The following is an 11,252-nucleotide window of genomic DNA, read 5'->3' as shown; positions in this document are numbered from 1 at the left end:
AACAAGACGATGTCGTTTGGAATTGCAACTTCTATATATTTCTTAGCGGATATTGTTACAAAAGCCCCTGACTTTGTCAATAATAATAATAATAATAAAACTCTAATTACCTCTTAATATGATTTAATGGTTGTTATTTTGATTAATTTAAGTTTAAAAATTTTATTTCCTAAGGATTTTAATATCTATCATTTTGTAATTATTTAAAACATCAACAATTGTTTTTTGTTTTTAAATGTAACAATATAATTTTCGTATATAATTGTATTTTAATTCTAATTATTTAAAACAACAAATATCGTTTTTGTTTCGAAAAAAAAAACATTATAATTTTTTATATAATAATATTTTTAATTATTCTTATTGTAAGTTATTTTTAAACTACTTATATAAAAATTCTTAGTGATTATAAAAAATAGTTTTATGGATTTTTTTTAATTTAGGATTGCAATTTAAGTTTAACCCTCTAATTTATCACTTTTAATTTTTTATAAAATAGTCTCTCGACTTTTTATAGTTTAACTGAAATTTTGATTTATGCTAACAGTTTAAGATTATATTGAAATTAATAATTTAACTATTTGCATAAAATCATAAATTATACAACGGTTATGATTTTAAAATAACAACTGATTACATATGACAACATATTTAAAGTAATAAGTTAACTATAATATAAAAAGTTAAATTTATAATTTTATAAATAGAAGTAAAATATAATATTTTAATATTGTAGTTTAGTTAATTTATTATTATATTTTTGCTTTTATATTAATTTAATATTATTAACTAATTTATAATAATTATTAAAAAGAAATTGAAAAGTCATGGAGATTTCAAATGCACGTGGTGCAAGTAAAAATGTCTTTTTTATAAGTATACTAGGCGTAACCTCGCGCGTTGCGCAATAATGCATTTAAGTGGTTAAAATAATTATGGAAAAAAAATTAAATATGTTGAAATTTACGCTTTTAGTTAGATTTTGGGCATTATACGAATTATTAAATAACATAAAAATCCATCAATTTATATTTTGATACTATCTAATATAGTCAATACCTTATAAACTTTACTTTTACTTTTATAATATCCAATATATATTATAAGTTTTTGTATAACATTAAAATAATCTACTTTTCTTATGTCTGATAATATTTTTTTGGATAAAATAAGAAATAAGTTGTTTTAAATGAGTTATTAATAAACAATATTGAACTAATAAATTTTGTATTAGACTATTTATATTACACCATAACATCCAAGGTTTCATATATGAACTTTCAAATATTAAACATTGAAATTAAGGATAAAGTCATATAAAATATACCATTATACATAAATATCATCAAGAGTTTTAAAATAAGTCGATTAGTAAATAAAATATTTAATTTTAATTACAAATTTTGCAAGACATACGATTAACTTTATGTTGGTGAGCCGAAAATCCTCTTTCTTAATTTGTACTTTAAAAAATTAAGGTGAATATGAATATAAAATAGATATTACTAAGCATTAATATAAATAATTAAAAATGATATCAGGGTATGTGAATATCCTTCCACCGATTAAAGACAACATACCTCTCTAGTGGTATCGATTCCTATGTGAAATTGAAGTAGTCATTCTATGTACACATTGTTTTCTAATTACATAAACAAATAAACTTTTCACTGTATGCTAATTAAACATAATATAAGTTATAAAACTTTTGAGTGTTAAATCATAATTAAGAAAATCTTTGAGTTCCATTAGTTAAAAAAAAAAAGGGTTTCAAATGAATGTGGTTTGAAGAAGTTAAAAAATGGGGTTTCAAATGCATAATATTTAAGAAAAATGTTAGCTTTATAAGTATGTATGACTAGATTAGTCAATTACAATATGTGGTTCAAACAACCTTTTATACATGTACAAATGTAAATATAAAAGGAAACAAAAATCTAAAAAAAAACAAAGCATATTGAAATATTCATAACAAAAACAAATAGATAAAAACAAATAGGATAATGATGATGTTCTCACATGTAATTTCGAAATTTGCAAACTACAACTCGAATTGCACATCAATACTACAAAAAAAAAACACGATCAAACTATGAGTAAAAAATGATACATTCATCCACAACCTTGATTTGTAGAATTCTTTTAGGGACTCATCACTGCTAATACATTCTAAAAGAATTGTGTCTATTGAAAATTTTTCTTTTCATTTTCTTATGACATCCTTCTTACATGTAATATAGCATGTTTAGTGTTTAATGTTAAATCAATTACTTATAAGACATTTGAAAAGTCATTTGAGAATATGAAAAGACAAATGAGTTTCAAATCAATGTGATGCTTAGAAATATAGTCATTTAAGAATAGAAAAGACAGAGGAGTTTCAAATCAGTGTGATGCTTAGAAAAATGCTTATATTATAAGATACTAGGCAAATGTTCGTGCGTTGCGCATAAACACTTATATAGTTGAAGTCTTTACAAATATATGTTTTCTTTTAAATATAACAATAAAGTTGTTGTTATATTTGATATAATAATTCGTATACTAAATTTATATAATATATTGATTATTTTGAATTATGTGATAATATATACATCTATTATAACTGCATAATCTCAATCGTTTGAATAACTTCTACCAACGAGTTACTCATGAATAAAGTTAACTATAATATACGGTTTAATATTATTTATAGTTGTTATTGTTAATTAATTTTTTAATATTTATTTGCTTAATGTTTTAATTTCTATCATTATAATTACTTAAAACATCAAACATTATTTTTTGATTTTAAGGGTAACAATATAACCATCTATATAAAGTTATTTTTAATTATTGTTATTATAATTTATTTTAAGCTACTTATTTGAAAACTTTCAATTGCTATAAAAATATATTTGGTAATTTTTTAGTTAAATTGATATTACGATTTAAGTATTTTTTTCAAATTGTTCAAAATTTGTAGTTTTAAATTGATAATGATTTACATGCAACAACATATTAAATCTAATAAGTTAAGTATAATATGTTAAAGTTAAATAAATAATTTTATAAGTAGAAATAAAAATATTATTTTAAAATTGAAAATTGGTTTATTTATGATTTCACTTTAGGTTTGATATTTATTTAACCTTATTAACAAACTTATAATCATTATTAGAAAAAACACTACAATTAATCATTTTTAGTTATTTACAAAATATTGTTTAGGTTTTTTAAGTTAAATTAAAATTTATATTTAAGTTGAAACTATAATGTTATATTTAAATTAATAGTTTAAGTATTTTACAAAAATTGTTCCAAAATTATATCTTTAAAATGATAATGGTTTACATCCAACAATATATTAAAACTAATAAATTAGGTATAATGTGTTAGAAATTAAACAACATAACTTTATAAGTAGAAGTAAATATATTATTTAAATATATATTTTTTAAAATAGAACAATAATATTATTGTTAATTTTGATAAAATAATCCGTATACTAAATTGATATAATATATTGATTATTTTGAATTATATTGTAATATATATATATATCTATTATAACTGCATAATCTCAATCATTTGAATGATTTCTACCCGCGAGTTACACAAGAATAAAATTAATATAATATATAATTTAATGTTACTTATAGTTGTTGTTGTTGTTAATTAATTTTTAAAAATTTATTTGCTTAATGTTTTAATTTCTATCATTAAAATTATTTAAAACATCAAACATTGTTTTTCGATTTTAAAGGTAACAATATAATCATTTATATAGAGTTATTTTTAACTATTGTTATTATAAGTTATTTTAAGCTACTTATTTGAAAAAAATTAACGATTATAAAAATATATTTAGGAAATATTTTAGTTAGACTTAGATTACAATTTAGTTTTTGTATTTATCACTACAATTTATCACTTTTAACTATTTACAAAATATTTATTGTTTTTTTAAAGTGGAACTGAAATTTATTTATAAATTGACATTGTAATGTTATATTTAAATTAACAATTTAAGTATTTTGTCCAGACTGTTCAAAAGTTGCAGCTTTAAACTGACAATAGTTTACATACAACAACTTTCTAAATATAATAAATTAAGTATAATATGTTAAAATTTAAAGACATGACTTTATAAGTAGAAGTAAATATATTATTTTAAAATTAAAATTTAGTTTATTTATGATTACACTTTAGGTTTGATATTTATTTAACCTTATTAACCAAATTATAATCATTATTAGAAAGACACTAAAATTATCACTTTTAACTATTTACATATATTTTTTGAGTTGTTTAAGTTAAACTAAAATTTATATTTAGGTTGACTCTATAATGTTATACTTAAATTAATATTCTAAGTATTATATACAAATTGTTCCAAAATTATATCTATAAAATGATATTAGTTCACATCAAACAATATATTAAAACTAAGGGTAAATTACACCAATCTTTCATCGTGCATGTGCCCAAAAGCACGTTTGGTCCCTATTTTCAAAAACTAACTCGGACCGTCCCTTATTTGGTTAAAAGTTGCATGCTTCGTCCATCGCAAACATAAAATGACTATCTTGCCATTTTCTTTTTCTTTTTTCATTTATTTTTCATTTGTTTATAATTTATATACTATTTTTTTTGTTAAGTATAATTTTTAGAAAATGGAAATTCCACTTAAATTGTTTCCGAACCTTCCCACCATCAACAACCTCCTACAACCAGTCACTTCTGACACCAGCCACCTCCGGCCACCAGCTAACTTCGACAACACACCACCATTCGTCTCCAAAAATAAAAAAGAAACCTTGAATTAAACCCTAAAATAAACCCCAAATCCATACCCTAGATCTACAAATCGGTTAAACGAAGAAGGGAGATGAAAGGATGTAAGGAACAATGTGGTCGGATTAGTACTTGATATTGACACATCACTTTCAAACCATTTTTCAAAAAGTATCGGATTTTCTGACGTTTTACGAACAATACAAAACTTTTCATTCAAACATGCTTATGAATTTACCAATATTATTTATGTTGACATTTTCAAGATAACTTGTATTTTTAGGGAATCGTTAACCGGAATGGTCAACAATAACACGTGGAATTTGTCGTATTTTGTTTCCATCATACATTAAATATTTTGGCATGTAATTTATGATACTATACTTGATGTAAACAATGATGGTTGTATTTTGTTATGTATGATGATGATGTTGTCTTGTTTCAATTATATACATTGTGATGATACTAGAAGATGAAGTCACACACAAGCCCCCAGACGTTTCCGCCGTCTAGTTCGAGGGTGTGACATGTTACAACAACTCTCCCCAAAAGTATAAAAAAAAAACCTAGCATAATGTTCACTTGTTTTGTGCTTAGTCCTCCGTTTAAGTGGCGAAAATTATACATGTTTAAAAAATTATACATGTTTAAAAAGATAACTTTAGTACTTGAAAATGTGATATTTAGGGGTTCTAAAAGTCTCAATATTAGGAAGGTCACCGTCGAGTGGTGTATTAGCAAAGAAACCATTAGCATGTTTATTTTTATGTAGATATCCCTTGAACCAATTCCATATATTAAGGGGATTTTCATTTTTTATAAGTTATAGTAATTGGTATCGTTGTATTATCTACTTCAAGTGTACAACTATTTTCATCTATCATGTTTTTGTGCATTGTTGGTGTGCAACCTAAATATGTCTTGAAAATGGGTGTTCACAAACATGATTTTCCCCATATCTCGATCGTATTTAAAACTAGATAGGGTAGCATGTGAAAACGCAAGACGACTTGCTTCTATTATCTTACTTTAAGGTGTAGCTCATGTTGTTAAACAATGTGATACTATTACGGATAAATAGATGGTAGTCCATTTAGTAATCCATGTATGTTTTTGTGTAGTCCTCATCCTCTATCGTATTAATTATTTTGATTAATTAATTTCGGAGGTGTCGTCCTTTTTTACCCCAAAAAAAAAAAGTGAATTACACATGTTTGTTTTTTAAATTACGCATGTTATTTTTTCCGACATTAATTGTAATTATTAACTATAATTCTTATACTTAAGACCTCTTTTTTATTTACAATGGTCTCAACACGGTTTAGACCGACTCTACATACAACCTTCTATCACATTCTACCATTCAATCTATTTTTCATCAAAATGGATTCCAACAAACCTCCCAAGAGCCTCACCCCAAGATTCATTGAAAGAAAGTTTCATGTTGCTAGGTCAAGAACATATATTATAACATTTTTGCTTTCGATCCTTTGATAGCACTTTACCGACCCCAACTAGACTTCCCTATTTATTTACCCCTCATTTTCAATTTTAAAATGTGCAATAAATTTATCTTGTATCAACCGTTACTGAACATATTTAACAACTTATCAGCTTTTCTTGTATATGTTCCGGAAACCCAACCCCTCCCAAGCCGGAAGTCGAGTTTATTTCGAAAATGTAACTGCCATCAAAAGAAACATTTGAAAAAAATACATCAACAAGGTTTGTGTTCGTAATGATGTCCTATTTTAATTATTGTTATTAGTTTTATATTATTAGAAATAAATTATAAGTTTATATTTTTCTTTTACATTATAGTCTTATAATTTTATTTAAATATGAATAAATGAATGTGATATGTGACTATTTTCAATATTAAAAGTATATGGTATGAGCAACGAGAAGTGATGTTTTTGCTGATGTGGCATCTCATAACATAATCATAACACTATGAACACCATTTCTTCTTTGGTGTAATGACATATCTTGTTGGCGTTATGACATATTGAAACGAGAACATTGATTAGCTGCACATTTCTTCCCTCTCTATTTTTCTCCTCTTAGCTTTCTCGTAATATTGTCATAACACCATGAACATCATTTCTCCTTTGGTGTTATAAGTTGTTATAACATCACTTCAACGGGCTCATACCTAATGCTCTAAACAAAGAATGAGAGAAAAATGACATGATAGTTAAATGACAAACTATAATTAAAGGAGTGAAATCCTAGTAAGTAGAAGTGATGTTATATCACACTAAAATGACAAACTAAGGTTTTGGGGTACGAAAGGATTTTACGGCTGAAATGTTGATGTGCGAGACATGTATGCTTGATTACGTCTAGTAGAACACCACCTCACGAGCAAGTAGATATTATGATGTAGAGAGGAATTTGATATGCTTGATTACGTCTAGTAGAACTAATCATTTCCAAATGATCAAAAACCTAGCCATTGAATGCATATGTTTTTATATTAAAAGAAAGATAAATACACCGTTTCCAATGAGTAATACTCATTAGTGTGTTAGTAAACTTATTGCATTAATACAATCATTTTGGATTTATGCAACTAAGAACTATTTTACGTATTTGATCATTATTAAAAAAACAAAAATAATTCGTGAGACATGTCAAACATAACATTTTTGTATACGTAATCATTTGTTTTCATTAAACACAATGTTTGATTTCTTTATAGCACAAAATCAGATACGATATAATTCCATTTGAAATAGGATTGTTCTTTTTGTTTCTTTTCATTTATTAATTATTATATAATATATTTAAAAACCATCACTATCAAAAAATGGGTGTTTAGAAGGGGACGGGTTGGAAAAAGACACATTGATGTTCCTTTCAGCTTTGAAATTGGGGAAGCCTTTTAAACATATGATAGCAACATCTCATGTAATATTTTTCCCTCATTTAAATTATTAACTACAATACTTATTATTATTATTATTATTATTATTATTATATATATATATATATATATATATATATATATATATATATATATATATATATATATATATATATATATAATGGTTTTCTAGTTGATGAACTACAAATACATGAACAAACCTACAAAAATAACATGAAAGAAGTTTGGGGTCATGTAATTTAGACAAAGTCCATGTCTTTATCTATGAGTTTGAATAATGGATTGTTTTGTATACGTTAATACATGGTGTTGAATGTGACCTCTGTGCCTATTTTTCCAATTAAAATTCGAACTTTGATGCGATATATTATTAAAATAGTAGACCAAAAAATTATTTGATTTTTATAAATGCCTCTCATATTTTTCTTAAAAAGGCGGTGCAAAAAAATCTCTTATAATTATTTGAAGTACAAACCATTTCTTAAAAAGTACCCTTTACTAGGCATGATAATGGAGAGGATCAACCTTGATCCAAACTCATTAACTAATTTTCTAATATTGATTCACATCCGATCCGTAATCCGTAGGGTTTTAGATAATTAAACTCATATCCTTATCCACTGGATCAACCGATTTCCAACCATTTTACAAGACTCGTTTGCAATATTAAGATTATGTTATAATTATGCATTAATATAAATCGCTAAAACCAACAACATTCATTCCAAAATAAACTTCAATTATATACTACTTTACTAACCAAAGTTTTATTAGTATATACAAGCTCAAAAAACCGTGTACAAAAATTAAGTACCCTCTATCGTATCCAAACTCCAAAGAGTTGATGTTTTTCCGAGTTTATTTGCCTTCGTCTTCATGTTACAGAAGTCGGTTTTAGAATTATAAACAAAATGGAGTAGACGAGTCGATTAACATTTAACATTGACTAAAACCGCGATTTTAAGGGTCAGGTAGGGCATGCTAGATTCGTACTGTGGGCTTGAGAGCATACCAGATACGAGCTGAGGCTCGAGTGGGGCATACGAGACTCAAACTATGGGCTCGGAGGCAATCCAAATGTGAGTTGTGGGCCCGGAAGCCAATCCAGACTCATACTGTGGGTCAGGGGTAATCCAATGTGTAAAGTTGTGGACCCAGTATATGTTGTTATTTGTATATGTGTTATTTGCAATTTATCGGTATTTTGGGGAAACTCACTAAGCTTTGGGCTTACAGTTTCAGTTTTGGTTTCAGGTACCTCAGATGATCGCGGAAAGACAAAGGCGTGATCGTATAGCTCCTCACATTTTATGACTATGTTTCTGGGAGACTCTGATATTAAACTATTTTGAAAACATTTTGTAATAACTAATGGCTTTTAAATGTTTGAAAAAGTTTTAAATTGGCTTGATTTTTATGGGTGTTACGTAAATGTTTTAAAATACACATTATGCTATATGTAAAATTAAAAGTTTAACTATTACCATATGTATAAGACTAATTCAGTCAAACCGCTAGTATGCCTAATTCACAAAGCTGGTTTATAAAGGGGGTATAAGGAAACTACCTATAAAATGATAGTTGAATGAGTGTCTGCTCTCACCCACCGCTTCCTTAATTAGTGGATGGTCATTAGCCGAATGGGTTTGATAGGACGAATTAATTCTTATTAATAAGTATAATGCGATTAAAAAGTAACTAGATCATTTTATTTAAATCTCAATCGTAGTTACTTTAGGATTAATGTGAATTTGTATGCTAACCCATGAAATTGCACATTATACTTTATAGTAGTTAGTGGAGCATGTGCGGTTAACCGACACACTGATAGTGACTATAAATAGTAATAATGGGCATCTTGAAAATTATCGCTGATTAATGGAGCGTGTGTAATTAACCGACACATTACAATGAGATGATAAATGACATAGAGAGTACCAATCAAATTTGCATGGTTATTCACATTTTTTTGTGATCCTCGGTATCTCATTCACAAATGGAAGAGCATAAAATGAGATTAAACATGCTATTGAATAGTTTCAATGAGTCTCAAAAGATCTAGGAATTTCACTCAACTAAATTTCATTCAAATTTTGTTTTCTCATGGTGGAATTGGTAAATCACTCAACTAAATTTCATTCAAATTCCGTTTTCTCATGGTGGAATTGGTAAATTGTCATTTACCTATATTTATAAAATTTACAATTAGATTACGACATCCCTTTTCTAAGTTGTAAATTTTATAGTTGGATCCTAACCTTAACATTTCATTTTTGGGCTGTTATATTGAGAATTGTTCTTATCTAACTAAAAGTACCTTTCTTTTACAGATGTCTTCTCCAAATGATGCTTCTGGTTCCTCCTCCCCCTCCTATAACTTTTCCTTGTTTAACATCTGCTCCAACGTGACATTAGATGGCACAAACTACAATGATTGAATGTGCAACAGAAAGTTGACACTTCATTTCGAGGACAAGGAATATGTCCTTGAGAGACCATCGGATGAGATCGATGAAATGGTCGCTTATAAGAAACACTACAATGATGCAAAAAAAGTTGCATGCATCATGGTGGCCACGCCGAATCCTGGATTGCAAAGATACTACAAGGATTACTGGTTGTACGAGATGAACAATGACCTTATGGAGAAATACCATAAGCAAGCTCATCTGGAAAAGTATAAGGTAGTAAAGTCCCTTATAGCAAGGAAGATGAATGGGGGAGAATCTATTAGCAGCGACGTATAAAAAATGCAACGATATGTGGACAAGCTTGTCAATCTTAATGTGAATTTTGATGAAGATTTGGCAATCAACATTGTGTTGAACTTCTTATCGATTTATTATGATCAGTTCATATTGACGTATCATTTGAACAACAATGAATCTACTTTGTGTCAACTACATAACCACCTGCGAATAACTGAAGCAGGAATAAAGGGAAAAAGTGTTGCCTACACTCCTTCTAGTGCTCCCATTCTGGCCATTGGTCAAGCGAAAGGGAAAAAGTGGAAGGTCCTCCAAGACATAATTGGAAGGCAAAATCTCAAGCTGGGTCATCAAGCAATAGGACCAAAGGAAAAGCTGGTTCTGATGCTCCCCGCGTCTCGGATCCCAAAAAGGCCACCTGCTTCTATTGCAATGACAAAGGGTATTTGAAATGAAGTTGCTCAAAATACCCACAAGACATTAAAGACATCAAAGTGAAGCCGACTTTTACAAGTATATACAATATGTTATCTAAAAACTCATCATATTCTAGTTTTTGGGTCCTTGCTACAGGATGTGGATTTCACATTTGTTCTAATTTCCAGGGGCTAAGAAGAAGTGTGGATGTGGAGCATGGAAGAATAAATTTGATCAAGATTAGATTTTATAGTCTTGTGCTTATGTAACACCCCGACTTTGAGGTATACATTTTAAAACATTATGTACATGTTAATGGACCTACTCGACGAGTTGGTTGCCCCAACTCGTCGTGTAGAGGCAGGATAGACTGCGTAGATTATTGGACCTACTCGACAAGTAGGAGGACCCGAACTCGACGAGTAGGAGCTGGAAGATGAAATCCTAATTTTTAGGGTTTG

Source organism: Lactuca saligna, chromosome 2, assembly GCF_052625555.1.
Source record: "Lactuca saligna cultivar CGN05327 chromosome 2, ASM5262555v1, whole genome shotgun sequence".
Classification (NCBI taxonomy): domain Eukaryota; kingdom Viridiplantae; phylum Streptophyta; class Magnoliopsida; order Asterales; family Asteraceae; genus Lactuca; species Lactuca saligna.
The sequence above is the reverse complement of the archived record's forward strand: the minus strand, read 5'-3'. Positions refer to the sequence as shown.